The sequence below is a fragment of the Coregonus clupeaformis genome, chromosome 1 (genome assembly GCF_020615455.1).
Source record: "Coregonus clupeaformis isolate EN_2021a chromosome 1, ASM2061545v1, whole genome shotgun sequence".
Classification (NCBI taxonomy): Eukaryota; Metazoa; Chordata; class Actinopteri; order Salmoniformes; family Salmonidae; genus Coregonus; species Coregonus clupeaformis.
In genome coordinates this window covers 55,170,124-55,187,970 of record NC_059192.1, presented here as the reverse complement: position 1 = coordinate 55,187,970, position 17,847 = coordinate 55,170,124, and positions in this window count along the sequence as shown.

Sequence of the window (17,847 nt, the reverse complement as noted above, 5' to 3'; positions counted from 1 at the left end):
GGAACAGGCCGGGCTGGGCTGGCGACGCACACCATAGGTTCTGTGCGTGGAGCAGGAACAGGCCGGGCTGGGCTGGCGACGCACACCGTAGGTTCTGTGCGTGGAGCAGGAACAGGCCGGGCTGGGCTGGCGACGCACACCTTAGGTTCTGTGCGTGGAGCAGGAACAGGCCGGGCTGGGCTGGCGACGCACACCGTAGGTTCTGTGCGTGGAGCAGGAACAGGCCGGGCTGGGCTGGCGACGCACACCGTAGGTTCTGTGCGTGGAGCAGGAACAGGCCGGGCTGGGCTGGCGACGCACACCGTAGGTTCTGTGCGTGGAGCAGGAACAGGCCGGTCCGTACTGGGAACACACACCACTGGCTTTAACTGGGGATCAGGAACGGGCCGGACCGGACTGGTAACACACATCAGTCTCTCACGCCGTGCCGCAACAACTTCCCTTCCTCTACTCGCCAATGGCTCCCGTAATCCGATAGCCTTCTCTCCACGTCTCCCTGTGGCAGCCTCCTGCTGCCCAGCCGCCCAAGCCATGTGCCCCCCCCCAAAAACTTTTTGGGGTTGCCTCTCGTCCTTCCAACGATGACCCTGCTGACGCCGTTGCTCCTCTCTCGCCAGGGCCTTGATCTTCCCCCAAGGTCCCTTGCCCCTGAGCATGTCCTCCCAGGACCACGATTTGCCCACCTGGGCCATCGCCAGCCTCTCGATCTCCCTTACCAGGCGCCTCCTCCCATGTCCAGTCTCTTTGCTCCTGGACACGCTGCTTGGTCCTTTTATGGTGGGTTTTTCTGTCACGACCGTCTTGAAAGGGAGCAGACCAATACGCAGCGCGTTGAGTGAACATGATGACTTTAATGAGTAAAGCACGTAAATACAAAACAAAAGACGATAGTGAAGTCCAACAGTGACAAAGACTGAACCTGGAACAAAAACCCACAACACCCACAGGAAAACATACAGATAAATATGGCTCCCAATCAGAGATAACGAGCCGACAGCTGACACTCGTTACCTCCGATTGGGAGTCATTGAACCCAACAAAGAAATACAACACATAGAACCACCCAACCAAACAAAACACCACGAAACGAACACACCCTGGCTCAACACACAAAGTCCCGGAGCCAGAGCGTGACACACTGCAATTGAGCTAGCTAACAGTCCTTACCCACAACCTTATAGGGATGCCCTGTGTTGAGGTTCAGCTTACTGTGGCAACAGCATATGGCAGGGTTCTTCAATTCCGGTCCTGGAGGGCCGAAACACTTCTGTTTTTTATTTCTACCTGGTAGTTAATTGCACTCACCTGGTGTCCCAGGTCTGAATTAGCCCCTGATTAGAAGGAGAGGATGAAAAACAGAGGTGTCTCGGCCCTCCAGGACCGGAATTGAAGAACCCTGGCATATGGCTTAATTCATCCTCAACATGGTGCTTCATTCTCTACATTTAAGTCATTTAGCAGACACTCTTATCCAGGGCAACATACAGTAGTGAGGGCATATGTAGTCCCCTGTAGCTCAGTTGGTAGAGCATGGCGCTTGCAACGCCAGGGTTGTGGGTTTGTTTCCCACGCGGGCCAGTATGAAAATGTATGCACTCACTAACTGTAAGTCGCTCTGGATAAGAGTGTCTGCTAAATGACTAAAATGTAAAAATGTAAAATGCATTTTATTTTTCATACTGGTTCCCTGTGGGAATCGAACCCACAACCCTGGCGTTGCAAGCGCCATGCTCTACCAAGTTAGCCAGACATTCTAACCCTGCAGTTACACAAAAACACTGTCTTCCATCCTCTGTAGAAAGGTAAATTCTTAACGTAAAGACTTGAAACTCATTGTTAAAGAGTGTCCCCAGGAGGCAGTACATTGAATTTCAGCTTCCTACGATTACAGAATGTGACGTAATTGGGGGTGATAGGGGACGTTTCGAACAATTAAAAAGGTTGAATCTTCCCAAATGTTACACATTTGTGACCGGGGGACTGTCATGACCCGGCATATGACATTTGAAATCAATGGACCCAAAATATTTTTTTACCTCCATTGGACACAATGGTCTTGCAGTTCTAGAAGTTAAGAACCTTGTTAGAATGAATTCTGAAAAGGATATTGGTCACTTTTTTAGATTGACTTGAAACTATGTCTGTCTGTCTGTCTGTCTGTCTGTCTGTCTGTCTGTCTGTCTGTCTGTCTGTCTGTCTGTCTGTCTGTCTGTCTGTCTGTCTGTCTGTCTGTCTGCCTACCTGCATTTGTCTGTCTGTTAGTCTCTCTGCCAGTCTGTCTGTCTGTCTGTCTGTCAGTCTGTATGTCTGTCTCTGTCTGTTTGAGTTTTTCACCAATTTACCCATAGCAGCTGTGGAGGGAGAGGGATGGATAGGGAGTGAGAGAGAGAGAGGGCGGGAGAAAGAGAAAGAGAGAGAGAAACAGAGAGAGGGCAGGAGAAAGAGAGATAAGGAGGGAGAGAGAGGTTGAAAGAATGGGGAAGGAGAGAGAAGAGGAAGGTGGATAAAGAGGAGGTAGAGAGAAAGAGAGGGAGGCAAAGAGACGGAGAGAGAAAGAGGGAGGCAGAGAGAGAGAAGAAGGAGACGGGGAGAGGGGGATTAGAGAATAGAGAGAGAGAGAGAGAGAGAGAGAGAGAGAGAGAGAGCATCAACCCTGTGACACCCATGTTTTCCCACTGAATGCAATCTATTGACATAAGATCCAATTGGTTGACACATCTTTTCCCATTGACTGCAAATGTATTGACATACAATTCAAACCTGTGACACTCATCTTTCCCCATTGAATGCATTGTATTGACATATGCGTCAATTGGTTGATATTTACAGTGCCTTGCAAAAGTATTCATCCCCCTTGGCATTTTTCCTATTTTGTTGCATTACAACCTGTAATTTAAATTGATTTTTATTTGGATTTCATGTAATGGACATACACAAAATAGTCCAAATTGGTGAAGTGATATGAAAAAAATAACTTGTTTCATAAAAATCGAAAAAATTAATAACAGAAAAGTGGTGCATGCATATGTACTCACCCCTTTGCTATGAAGCCCCTAAATAAGATCTGGTGCAACCAATTACCTTCAGAAGTCACATAACTAGTTTAATAAAGTCCACCTGTGTGCAATCTAAGTGTCACATGATCTGTCACATGATCTCAGTATATATACACCTGTTCTGAAAGGCCCCAGAGTCTGCAACACCACTAAGCAAGGGGCACCACCAAGCAAGCGGCACCATGAAGACCAAGGAGCTCTCCAAACAGGTCAGGGACAAAGTTGTGGAGAAGTACAGATCAGGGTTGGGTTATACAAAAATATCAGAAACTTTGAACATCCCACGGAGCACCATTAAATCCATTATTAAAAAATTGAAAGAATATGGCACCACAACAAACCTGCCAAGAGAGGGCCGCCCACCAAAACTCACGGATCAGGCAAGGAGGGCATTAATCAGAGAGGCAACAAAGAGACCAAAGATAACCCTGAAGGCGCTGCAACGCTCCACAGCGGAGATTGGAGTATCTGTCCATAGGACCACTTTAAGCCATACACTCCGAAAGGCATGTGGGAGACACCACAAACATATGGAAGAAGGTACTCTGGTCAGATGAGACTAAAATTGAGCTTTTTGGCCATCAAGGAAAATGTCTGGCGCAAACCCAACACCTCTCATCACCCCGAGAACACCAGCCCCACAGTGAAGCATGGTGGTGGCAGCGTCATGCTGTGGGGATGTTTTTCATTGGCAGGGACTGGGAAACTGGTCAGTAATGAAGGAATAATGGATGGCGCTAAATACAGGGAAATCTCTTTCAGTCTTCCAGAGATTTGAGACTGGGACGGAGGTTCACCTTCCAGCAGGACACTGACCCTAAGCATACTGCTAAAGCAACACTTGAGTGGTTTAAGGGGAAACATTTACATTTCTTGGAATGGCCTAGGCAAAGCCCAGACCTCAATCCAATTGAGAATCTGTGGTATGACTTAAAGATTGGGGTACACCAGCGGAACCCATCCAACTTGAAGGAGCTGGAGCAGTTTTGCCTTGAAGAAATGGCAACAATCCCAGTGGCTAGATGTACCAAGCTTATAGAGACATAACCCAATAGACTTGCAGCTGTAATTGCTGCAAAAGGTGGCTCTACAAAGTATTGACTTTGGGGGGGGTGAATAGTTATGCACGCTCAAGTTTAAAGTTTTTTGTCCTATTTCTTGTTTGTTTCACAATAAAAAATATTTTGCATCTTCAAAGTGGTAGGCATGTTGTGTAAATCAAATGATACAAACCCCCCAAAAATCTATTTTAATTCCATGTTGTAAGGTAACAAAATAGGACAAATGCCAAGGGGGATGAATACTTTCGCAAGGCACTGTATCTTTTCCCATTAACTGTGATGTATTGACGTGTCAACCTTCTGACACTCATCTTTTACCATTGGATGCAATGTATTAACATAATTTGGAGTACCACGGACAAGCCACCAGGGGGAGACTTGTCGAGGCCTGGTGACACATGGAGAATACTGGCAAGTCTGACAACGTGGTCAGACCAGGGTTGACCGGGGACATCTTGCATGGAATTGCCCGGGTCGAGAGGAGTCGATGCCATCAGCAGGCCCCAGACACGAGCCGGGCTACGCAGTAAACTACGTCACATCCTATTGGGCCCATAACGAACCACCAGCACCCATGGTCCCGGTGAAAGTTGACGGTCATGACACCCATGCTCTGTTGGATTCCGGGAGTGTGTGATCGCTTGTACAAGCGCTCTTGCTGGCTCATCCGACCGACCATGGTGAGGAGATGTCCATCTCCTGTGTCCACTGTGACACCAAGCGGTATTCGACCGGGCAGGCCACCATCGTGACGCCACAAGGGAGCTGCCAGATAAGGGTGGGTGCCGTACCTGAGTTGCCGGTACCCCTCCTCGTGGGACGAGATTGTCCGCTGTTCATGGCACTGTGGAGGCATGAGCTGGGAAAAAGAGTACGAGCCGGCGACCGACGAGAGTGGGAACGGACCGTTGCCTGCACGGCCTGGAAGCAAGCGGTTGCCAACCCAGTGTCTACGGACCCGGAGTCGGGGTCCGAAGGGGCGCTGGAACCAACCTCACCTGGTGAACTACCGGAGGTAGAGCCCATGCTCCCCCTCCTCGATTTCGAGGGACCCTCTGAGACACCTGTCCTGAGCCCCCTGAGGGGACGGTTTGGACCAGCCCAGTGGGAGAATCCGAACTTGAAAGCCGCCAGAGCCCAAGTGATAGCGGTGGATGGCCAGCTTCTTCCGGGTGTGAGTGACTGGCGATACCCCCATTTCCAAGTAAAAAATAACCTGTTGTATCAGGTGTCGCACGAACAGGGGGAACTTCGAGAGGTGCTGTTGCTGCCGCGCTGGTACGTCACAACCGTTCTCCAGCTGGCCCACACCCATTTGATGGGGGCGCACATGAGAATGGATAAGACCCGGGAACGGATCGCCGCCCGGTTCCCCTGGCCCGGGATGAGGCAGGCCGTGGAAGACTATTGCCGCAGCTTCCCTGAGTGTCAAATCACCGCCCCAATAGCACACTTAAGTAACCCGCTGGTTCCCCTACCGATCATTGGAGTGCCGTTTGAATGCATCGCCGTTGTGGGCCCCCTGGTAAAAACGGCCCAAGGACACTGGTACATCCTGGTAATAGTAGATTATGCCAGCCGATGTCCTGAGACCATTCCCTTACGGGCGTCAGTCTCCAAGGGAATCGCCCGGGAGCTGTTCCACCTCTTCAGCCGGGTGGGCATCCCGAATGAGATCCTGACTGACCAAGGCACCGAGTTCATGTCCCGACTAAGATTTGTGTGGTCTCCTACAGATAAAGCCGATCCGGACCTCCGTCTTTCACCCGCAGACAGATGGGCTCATCAACAGTTCAATAAGACACTCAAACAAATGCTGCTGAAGGTCATCGAGCGGGATGGGAAGAACTGGGACCAGCTACTACCCCACCTAATGTTCTCGATCCGAGAAGTGCCCCAGGCCTCCACTGGGTTTTCCCCTTTTGAACTTCTCTACAGGAGAAGACCACGCGGCATACTGGATCTCGCCAAGGAGATGTAGGAAGCCCAGCCGACCCCCTTACGCAGCATGGTGGAACACATAGAGACGATGAGGGAGCAGATGACAGCCATATGGCCAGTAGTAAGGGAACATATGCAGAAGGCCCAGCGCTCCCAAGCCAATGTCTACAATCGGGGTACCCAGCTGTGAGAGTTCCAGGTGGTTGACAAGGTGCAAGTTTTAATCCCCACTGCATAAAGTAAGTTCCTGGCAACATGGCACGGGCCGTACGAGGTGACAGAGAAGCTGGGACCCATAAATTACCGCATACGGCAGCCGGGGAGACGGAAACCCCAACAGATTTACCACGTGAACCTTTTGAAGAGGTGGCATGCGAGGACAGCCTTGGCCGTGGTATGGTCAAGATGTCGAAGGACCAGTGGGGGTCTCAAGAAATGAGGACCACGGACCCCCCCATAAAACCGGGGACCACCAAGGATCCCGGAACACCACACCAACCATACATAAACACAAACAAAATACTGCCCTGGTTACCCCTATCCCACTGCCCCAGCCAACCTCGTCCTCCCCAGACCTCAGCAATCTTTGCGCACAGGAAGCAACCTTTAAGAGGAAAGAAGAAAAATGAGAACAGAAGGGAACAGAATACAGGAGCAACAGGACAACACAAAATATAAAAAAAATTAACAGTAGTCAGTCACGTTGACGACTGCATACTCGGGGACCACGCGTATGAGAAAACATGTGTGTCCACCGATCAATAGGACCAGATTCAGGACCAGGACCAGAGCGCACGAGAGAGCGCGTCAGCAAAAACATTATCAGTCCACCTGGTATGCCGCACATCGAGAGGCCTTTAAAAACAAACACCATCTCATTATCCTCTGGTTGGGAAACATCATAGACCTCAAGAAGGTGAGAGGGTTATGGTCGGTGTAGACCACAATAGGTACTACACCCGACATACACCTCAAAGTGTTGTAGCGCCCATATGAGTGCTAACGCTTCTTTTTCCACAACAGAGTAGTTCAACAGATAACGGTTACATTTCTTGGAAAATAAACTAACAGGCCTCTCAACACCGGATACATCTGCTTGCAGCAGGACTGCACCTGCCCCCACGTGACTCGCATCCACCTGCAAGGTGAATGACAAATCCACGCAAGGAGCAGCCAGCACCGGAGTTGAGGTAAGCAACCTCTTTGCATCCTCAAAAGCCTGTTGACAGAGAGGAGACCAGATGTTAACCGCCTTTGCTTTCAGCAAATCTGTCAGAGAGCGACTACGGTAGAGAAGTTCATACAGAAATACGGTAATAACCAATCATTCCCAAGAAACGCATCAGTTCCTTTTTAGTAGTTGGCGGTGGAAAAGCATCAATAGCTACCACTTTAGCCTGAACGGGACGCACTTCACCCTGCCCAACCACCTTACCAAGGTACGTAACGGTCGCTGGAGCAAAATCACACTTAACAAGATTGATAGTGAGGTGACCCGCCGCCAGGCGGTCGAACAAGGCTTGAATATGGGACAGATACTCCTCCCAAGTATCTGCATAAACCACTACATCGTCCAGATAAACAGCACACCCGACCAGACCGGAGACAACCCTATTCATAAGGCACTGAAAAGTGGCAGGTGCATTACGCAGGCCGAAACTCATAACCGAATACGAGTACAGACCAGAGGGTGTAATAAAGGCAGAGATTTCAAGTGACCTACTCATCAGTGGCACCTGCCAATCACTCTTGAACAGTTCAAACTTGCTCACAAACTTAGCTGCTCCAACCTGATCAATGCAGTCCTCTGGACGAGGAAGAGGAAATTAATCTGGCTTAGTGACACCTTACGGTAGTCCGTACAAAATCTGTCTGTCCCATCCGGTTTACTGACCAAGATACAGGGAGAAGCCAAAGAAAGAAGGTTCTGTAATATCACTCTCCAGAATGTACCTTATCTCAGCATCCAGACAACGCCGTTTCTCTGAAGAAACTATAGAACCGCTGACGGATGGGGTCAGAATCCCCAACGTCAATATCGTGTTCTATTAAGTTTGTACGAGTAGGTGTCCCAGAAAACAAAACTGGAAAACTCTGAATCAGACCAACCAACTCATCTCGCCTATCAGCAGGTAGATGAGTGAGAAGGCTACCCAAAATATCCAGTGTCTCCTGAATTTTTCAATCTACCCTGCAGTATGCAATTGTCGGGACCAGGGACATCCTCCTCACCATGCACGGACCAAGCATGACAAAAAGAAGAACCCAGCGATGTGACAGTACTGGCCAAAATAACATGTTTACCTTCCTCTGCGGACTCACACTATTTAGCCCCAGAGGAACGTGGGTAATAGTTGGTGCACTTTCCTCCGTTCCGCAGTGGCAACTAGAGAGTTTTGCTCAGCGCACTGGCGCACAACCATATATGGACCTTGAAAGTTGCCGTGAAAAGGAGAACCAACAAATAACAAAGCTTTTAGCACAGACTTAGTCGTGATAAACCGAAGAGAATAGGCAGCAGGAAACCTAGTGGTCTGACACATCACAGTGAACATGTAACTACTACCATTGTTAGAGTGAAGCATAGGGCCAACACAGTCAATAATCAGATACTCAAAAGGTTGGCTGAGTACGGGAATAGGAAACAGCGGTACCAGCTTAATAGCTTGATAAGGTTTACCCATTAATTGACAGGTGTGACAGGTTTTGATGAATGCAGAGACATCCCTCTTTAACCTAGGCCAAAACGACGAGCCAGCCTATAGGGAGGAGGTCAGAGGCCTGGCCGTGTGGTGCCAGGACAACAACCTCTCCCTCAATGTGATCAAGACAAAGGAGATGATTGTGGACTACAGGAAAAAGAAGAGGGCTGAGCACGCCCCCATTCTCATCGACAGGGCTGTAGTGGAGCAGGTTGAGAGCTTCAAGTTCCTTGGTGTCCACATCACCAACAAACTAACATGGTCCAAGCACACCAAGACAGTCGTGAAGAGGGCACAACAAAACCTATTCCCCCCACCCCCCCTTTTACGCTGCTGCTACTCTCTGTTTATTATCTATGCATAGTCACTTTAATAACTCTACATACATGTACATATTACCTGATGTACCTCGACAAACAGGTGCCCCCGCACATTGATTCGGTACCGGTACCCCCTGTATATAGCCTTACTATTGTTATTTTTACTGCTGCTCTTCAATTGTTTGTTACTTTTATTTCGTATTATTTTATATTGTATTTTTTTTTGATTTTTTTTTGGTATTCTTTCTTAAAACTGCATTGTTGGTTAACACCTGTTGTATTCAGCGCATGTGACAAATAACATTTGATTTGATTTGAATCCCTACAAATGACAGCTAACAGGAACCACTAGATGGAGAAACAACAGGCCATACGCGCTCTCCAGCCAAGTTATTCCAAAGGATAACTTTGATACCTTCAATAGGCACAAAGCAGGATACTTTAAACAGGGATACTTTAAACACCCTGAAGTCTCGCCCTGCCTATTCTCATTGACTTTCCCCCCTAGGCCAGTTATCCTCTTGGCTTCCTTTAAGGGATCCTGACATCATCTTGAGTGCTCTAGTTGCGATGACATTGTAAAAGGTCCTGTCCAAATAACACTGAATAGAAATGAATTGAATTATGTTAAGCAGAGGCATGGTCAGAATGGAAATGGAAAGCTACGTGACCTTCACACAGCCAAGCAGACACAAGGCGATTATTCCAGACAACTTCACTCTCATGTGTGCGTGTGTGTGTGTTCCTGTTGTTGCTGTCAGAACAGTCTACCTGGCTCTGTGAAACACTGGCCCCATTGAAGCTAATTACAGGTGAACTGGAAGCATGGTACAAGTCCTGGACTGGGAGGCAGACAAGACGAGGCTTCACTCAACAGAAACAGCTCTACTGAAAGACTGAAACTAAGTAAGACAAAGATGAAACACACAAAGAACACAGACCTTGAGAGTTCTTCTTCTCCCTGTTAGTTAATTGATCAATCAAGGCAATTGTTTGGTCTGTTAATTAATCTGTTTTCCCAGATTTGAATCACTCCCTGATTAGAAGGAAAACAATTAAAAGCAGCAATGCTGTGGCCCTCCAGGACTGTAATTGAATAGCGTTGCTCTACGGAGCTGTTACTTTATAAGGGACCGCAGCCACACCCGTCAACTTGACCCTAACCCTAACCACATCCTCTTGCGATTGGCTCTTTGATCCATTAGGTCCTTTGCAAGGATCTATTTTTATAGGAACCCTTGGTGTTACAAGTGTCCATGCTGAGCAATAATGGCTAAATTAAATTTGCTCTTCATTTTTGCAATGCTGCTATAACAGCTACCACTATAATTTGTGAAATGTCTGGAAATCTCATTGTGTTCTTTAGCGCAGTTATAGAATGGTAGAGAAGAGCCGTATCAGACAGTCTGGCAGCTAGATTATCTGTTGATCTGTTGATCTAGCTAACTCATCTCTCTTCATGTAGAAAAACCCTGGTGCCTGAGTCTCAGCTTGACCTTACACAACTCTTACACTCTGCTAAACTCTGCCTGCTTTCCACTGCCATCCCCCCTCTCCTGCTCTCTCCTCTGCCCTTGCTTACACTCTATCCCCTCTACTAAAGTACAGTCGTGGTCAAAGGTTTTGAGAATGACACAAATATTAATATTCACAAAGACTGCTGCCTCAGTTTTTATGATGGTAATTTGCATATACTCCAGCATGTTATGAAGAGTGATCAGATTAATTGCAATTCATTGCAAAGTCCCTCTTTGCATTGAAAATTAACTTAATCCCCAAAAAACATTTCCACTGCATTTCAGCCCTGCCACAAAACGACCAGCTGACATCATGTCAGTGATTCTCTCGTTAACACAGGTGAGTGTTGACGAGGTCAAGGCTGGAGATCACTATGTCATGCTGATTGATTTAGAATAACAGACTGGAAGCTTTAAAAGGAGGGTGGTGCTTGAAATCATTGTTCTTCCTCTGTTAACCATGGTTACCTGCAAGGAAACACGTGCCGTCATCATTGCTTTGCACAAAAAGGGCTTCACAGGCAAAGATATTGCTGCTAGTAAGATTGCACCTAAATCAACCATTTATCGGATCATCAAGAACTTCAAGGAGAGAGGTTCAATTGTTGTGAGGAACGCTTCAGGGTGCCCAATAATGTCCAGCATGCGCCAGGACCGTCTCCTAAAGTTGATTCAGCTGCGGGATCGAGGCACCACCAGTGCAGAGCTTGCTCAGGAATGGCAGCAGGCAGGTGTGAGTGCATCTGCACGCACAGTGAGGCGAAGACTTTTGGAGGATGGCCTGGTGTCAAGAAGGGCAGCGAGGAAGCCACTTTTCTCCACGAACAACATCAGGGACAGACTGATATTCTGCAAAAGGTACAGGGATTGGACCGCTGAGGACTGGGGTAAAGTCATTTTCTCTGATGAATCCCCTTTCCGATTGTTTGGGGCATCCGGAAAAAAGCTTGTCCTGAGAAGACAAGGGGAGCGCTACCATCAGTCCTGTGTTATGCCAATAGTAAAGCATCCTGAGACTTTACTATTGTTGCTTCTCAGCCAAGGGAGTGGGCTCACTCACAATTTTTGCTTAAGAACACAGCCATGAATAAAGAATGGTACCAACACATCCTCCGAGAGCAACTTCTCCCAACCATCCAATAACAGTTTGGTGACAAACAATGCCTTTTCCAGCATGATGGAGCACCTTGCCATGAGTCAAAAGTGATATCTAAGTGGCTCGGGGAACAAAACATCGACATTTTGGGTCCATGGCCAGGAAAGTCCCCAGACCTTAATCCCATTGAGAACTTGTGGTCAATCCTCAAGAGGCGGGTGGACAAACAAAAACCCACAAATTCTGACAAACTCCAAGCATTGATTATGCAAGAATGGGCTGCCATCAGTCAGGATGTGGCCCAGAAGTTAATTGACAGCATGCCAGGGTGGATTGCAGAGGTCTTGAAAAAGAAGGGTCAACACTTCAAATATTGACTCTTTGCATAAACTTAATGTAATTGTCAATAAAAGCCTTTGACACTTATGGAATGCTTGTAATTATACTTCAGTATACCATAGTAACATCTGACAAAAATATCTAAAAATGCTGAAGCAGCAAACTTTGTGAAGACCAATACTTGTGTCATTCTCAAAACTTTTGACCACGACTGTACATGCCACTCTTCTCTCCTCCCTCGCTTCCCTCCCTCTCTCTAGTTCTCCTCACTTAAACTCTGAGCCTGTCAGTTAGTAAGTGTGTGTGTGCATGTGTGTGTGTGTGTGTGTGTGTGTGTGTGTGATGTATGCTGACTAAGCAGTTTGTGTTTTGGGGCCTTTGTGGCACTTAAGCCTGTGGGGCATCACTTTTTGAATCTTCAAAGACAACCCATAAGCATCATGACCCTTTTGCTTTACAGTAAGTATACTCTGAGCTAAGACATTACAGACCACTAATCACACAGAACTAGGTCATTGTGCTTTACCTAATCCAACCAGAATACCTAAAACACAACTACAATACAATACAAAACGTCCTCATCCAATTATGCAAAAGTTTGCCTAAAAAATACATTTGACTAAAATATTTACCATGAGACTTTCACAAGACATAACATCTATGGAAATGTCAGGGTGAATCATCTGAGGGTCATAAATAAGTCAGAGTAAAGTAATACAAGATCTGATTTTATAACCCCCACCAAACCTTAATGTTTTTTTCAGTTGGGACTGTGACTCTTTTACTGTATGTTTGTGTTATTCTATAATTGTTTTTGTTAGAATGATTTTGTTGTTGTATTGTTTGTATATCATTGTATTTTAAATTTGTGCAACTGTCTATCAGTGTATCAGTGTTTTGTTACACTGGTGACGCAATGCACTTCAGCATTGTCTCCATACTGCTGTACTGTTTGTTGCTACTTGGCTACCTGCCAAACGTTTTCGCTTTTTACTCTTAATAACTATTTAATCAAACTCTGTATTTAACAAGTTTACAAACTTCTTTGTTTGGCCTCACACTACTTTTTACAGTGCACATTTTCACCCCACTCTTTATCTGGGCATAGATGTGCAGGACCTCCTCCGGCCAAAAAAAGCTAAGTAACATTACTTCTCATTGCAGTCACTGTACTCATAATATACAGGAGAACTATCGCCTCATGGTGAGGATAGACGATCTGCAAGCTCGGCTTCAGATGCAATCGTTAGGCAAGTGCAATTTAAGTGTAGGAAAGGATGATACAGCACTTGTCTGGCGGGAGGTAAGCTTGGCTTATATGGTGTTGAGTAAAGTTTAAACCATGTATTTAGATTGTAGGTAGGTAGGTATTGTAGTTAGGTATTGTAGGTAGTTTATCTAGGTAGTTATTGTAGGTTATTGTAGGTAATTATTGTAGGTAAGTATTGTATTCGGCTGTTGCCACTCTAATCTGGTGGTCCCTGCGCGTACGACCCACGTGGAGTTCCAGGTCTCTGGCAGCCTCTGGAACTGCCGTTCTGCGGCCAACAAGGCAGAGTTCATCTCAGCCTATGCTACCCTCCAGTCCCTCGAATTCTTGTCGCTGACGGAAACATGGATTACCACAGAAAACACTGCTACTCCTACTGCTCTTTCCTCGTCTAACCATGTGTTCTTGCATACCCCGAGAGCATCTGGTTAGCGCGGCGGTGGCACAGGAATCCTCATCTCTCCCAAGTGGACATTCTCTCTTTTTCCCCTGACCCATCTGTCTATCTCCTCATTTGAATTCCATGCTGTCACTGTCACTAGCCCATTCAAGCTTAACATCCTTGTCATTTATCGCCCTCCAGGTTCCCTTCGAGAGTTCATCAATGAGCTTGACGCCTTGACAAGTTCCTTTCCTGAGGATGGCTCACCCCTCACAGTTCTGGGTGACTTTAACCTCCCTAAATCTGCCTTTGACTCATTTCTCTCTGCCTCCTTCTTTCCACTCCTTTCCTCTTTTGACCTCACCCTCTCACCCTACTCACCCTACTCACAAGGCAGGCAATACGCTTGACCTCATCTTTTCTAGATGCTGTTCTTCTACTAATCTCGTTGCAACTCCCCTCCAAGTCTCCGACCACTACTTTGTATCCTTTTCTCTCTCGCTCGCTCTCCTCCAACACTACTCACTCTGCCCCTACTCAGATGGTAATGTGCCGTTGCAACCTTCGCTCTCTCTCTCCCGCTACTCTCTCCTCTTCCATCCTATCATCTCTTCCCTCTGCTAAATCCTTCTCCCTCTGATCTCCTGATTCTGCCTCCTCAACCCTCTTCTCCTCCCTTTCTGCATCTTTTGACTCTCTATGTCCCCTATCCTCCCGGCCGGCTTGGTCCTCCCCTCCTGCTCCGTGGCTTGACGACTCATTGCGAGCTCACAGAAGAGGGCTCCGGGCAGCCGAGCGGAAATGGAGGAAAACTAGACTCCCTGCGGACCTAGACTCCCTAGACTCCCTGCGGACCTGTCATCACTCCCTCCTCTCTACATTCTCTTCCTCTGTTTCCGCTGCTAAAGCCACTTTCTACCACTCTACATTTCAAGCCTCTGCCTCTAACCCTAGGAAGCTCTTTGCCACCTTCTCCTCCCTGCTGAATCTTCCTCCTCCTCCCCCTCCCTCCTCCCTCTCTGTGGATGACTTCATCAACCATTTTGAAAAGAAGGTTGACGACATCCGATCCTCATTTATTAAGTCAAATGACACCGCTGGTCCTGCTCACACTGCCCTACCCTATGCTTTGACTTCTTTCTCCCCTATCTCTCCAGATTAAATCTTGTGACTTGTGATGGCCGGCCGCCCAACAACCTGCCCGCTTGACCCTATCTCCTCCTCTCTTCTCCAGGCCATTTCCGGAGACCTTCTCCCTTACCTCACCTCGCTCATCAACTCATCCTTGACCGCTGGCCATGTCCCTTCCGTCTGCAAGAGAGCGAGAGTTGCACCCCTCCTCAAAAAACGTACACTCGATCCCTCCGATGTCAACAACTACAGACCAGTATCCCTTCTTTCTTTTCTCTCCAAAACTCTTGAGCGTGCCGCCTCTAGCCAACTCTCCTGCTATCTCTCTCAGAATTACCTTCTTGATCCAAACCAGTCAGGTTTCAAGACTGGTCATCAACTGAGACTGCTCTTCTCTGTGTCACGGAGGCTCTCCGCACCGCTAAAGCTAACTCTCTCTCCTCTGCTCTTATCCTTCTAGACCTATCCGCTGCCTTTGATACTGTGAACCATCAGATCCTCCTCTCTACCCTCTCCGAGTTGGTCATCTCCGGCGCTGCTCACTCTTGGATTGTGTCCTACCTGACAGGTCGCTCCTACCAGGTGGCGTGGCGAGAATCTGTCTCCGCACCACGTGCTCTCACCACTGGTGTCCCCCAGGGCTCAGTTCTAGGCCCTCTCATATTCTCTCTATACACCAAGTCACTTGGCTCTGTCATATCCTCACATGGTCTCTCCTATCATTGCTACGCAGACGACACACAATTAATTTTCTCCTTTCCCCCTTCTGATAACCAGGTGGCGAATCACATCTCTGCATGTCTGGCAGACATATCAGTGTGGATGTCGAATCACCTCGGCAAGATGGAACTGCTCTTCCTCCCGGGGAAGGACTGCCCACTCCATGATCTCGCCATCATGGTTGACAACTCCATTGTGTCCTCCTCCCAGAGTGCAAAGAGCCTTGGTGTGACCCTGGACAACACCCTGTCGTTCTCCGCTAACATCAAAGCGGTGACCCGATCCTGCAGGTTCATGCTCTACAACATTCGCAGAGTACGACCCTACCTTACACAGAAAGCGGCACAGGTCCTAATCCAGGCACTTGTCATCTCCCGTCTGGATTACAGCAACTCGCTGTTGGCTGGACTCCCTGCCTGTGCCATTAAACCCCTAGAACTTATCCAGAACGTTGCAGCCCGTCTGGTGTTCGACCTTCCCAAGTTCTCTCATGTCACCCCGCTCCTCCGCACACTCCACTGGCTTCTAGTTGAGGCTTGCATCTACTACAAGACCATGGTGCTTGCCTACGGAGCTGTGAGGGGAACGGCACCTCCTTACCTTCAGGCTCTGATCAGACCCTACACCCAAACGAGGGCACTACGTTCATCCACCTCTGGCCTGCTAGCTCCCCTACCTCTACAGAAGCACAGTTCCCGCTCAGCCCAGTCAAAGCTATTTGCTGCTCTGGCACCCCAATGGTGGAACAAGCTCCCCCACGACGCCAGGACAGCGGAGTCACTGACCACCTTCCAGAGACACTTGAATCCCTACCTCTTTAAAGAATACCTGGAATTGTATAAAGTCATCCTTCTACCCCCCCACTCCCCCACCCCCCCATAAAACAAGAAGAAAAAAAGTGGTTGTCCCACTTGCTATCATAAGTTGAATGCACCAATTTCTAAGTCGCTCTGGATAAGAGTGTCTGCTAAATGATGTAAATGTAAATGTAGTAGTGTTAATCGCCCTGCACAGTCCCCGCAGTCTGACAATTTTGTCATGGCTTCTGCAAATAAATACTGTCGGCATGCTCAACTGGTGTCGTTCATTCAGCCAAAATAAACTTTCAACCAGTTTTCCCCGCTAAGCAACGAGTCGGAATCAGAGCCCGAGCCTTCTCAGGTCTCTTCTCCACCCGTTACGGCTTCTGAGCTGCCGAGGCCTCCCACCATTAGCTCTGACAAATTGAAAACCCTAGTCATTGGCTACTCGATTACCCACAATATTAGACTTTAAAATAATCATCCAGCAATCATACATGGTTTACCAGGGGGCAGGGCTACCGACATAAAGGATAATCTGAAGACAGTGCTGGCTGAGGCTAAATCTGGCAACTGTAGATGGTATAGGGATATTGTTATCCACGTCGGCACCAACAATGTTAGGATGAAATAGTCAGAGGTCACCAACTTCAGCATGTAACTTAGTTAAAAAGATGTGTTCGCATCGAGCAATTGTCTCTTGCCCCCTCCCAGTTAAGGGGAGAGATGTGCTCTACAACAGAGTCTCACAACTCAATCGCTGGTTGAAAACTGTTTTCTGCCCCTCCCAAAAGATAGAATTTGTAGATAACTGGCCCTCTTCCTGGGACTCCCCCACAAACAGGACCAAGGCTGGCCTGCTGAGGAGTGACGGACTCCTTCCAAGCTGGAGGGGTGATCTCATCTTATCTATCAACATACACAAGGCTCTAGCGCCAGAATGAGATAAGGTGCAGGCCATGCAGCAGGCTGTTAGCCAGCCTGCCAGCTTAGTGGAGTCTGCCATTAGCACAGTCTGTGTAGTCAGCCCAGCTTGCCCCATTGAGACCGTGTCTGTGCCTCGATCTAGGTCGGGCAAAACTAAACATGGCGGTGTTCACCTTAGCAATCTCATTGGAATAAAGACCTCCTCCATTACTGTCATTATTGAAAGAGATTGTGATAAAATCTCATATCTCAAAATAGGAATACTCTATGTTAGATCCATCACTTCCAAGGCAGTCATAGTCAATGAACTAATCACTGATCATAAACTTCATGTGATTGGCCTGACTGAAACGTGGCTTAAGCCTGATTAATTTACTGTGTTCAATGAGGCCTCTCCTCCTGGTTACACTAGTGACGATATCCCCCGCGCATCCCGCAAAGGCGGCGGTGTTGCAAACATTTACTATAGCAAATGTCAATTAACCCCCCAAAAAATTCTGACTGTGTTTTCTTCTTTTGAGCTTCTAGTCATGAAATCTATGCAGCCTACTCAATCACTTTTTATAGCTACTGTTTACAGGCCTC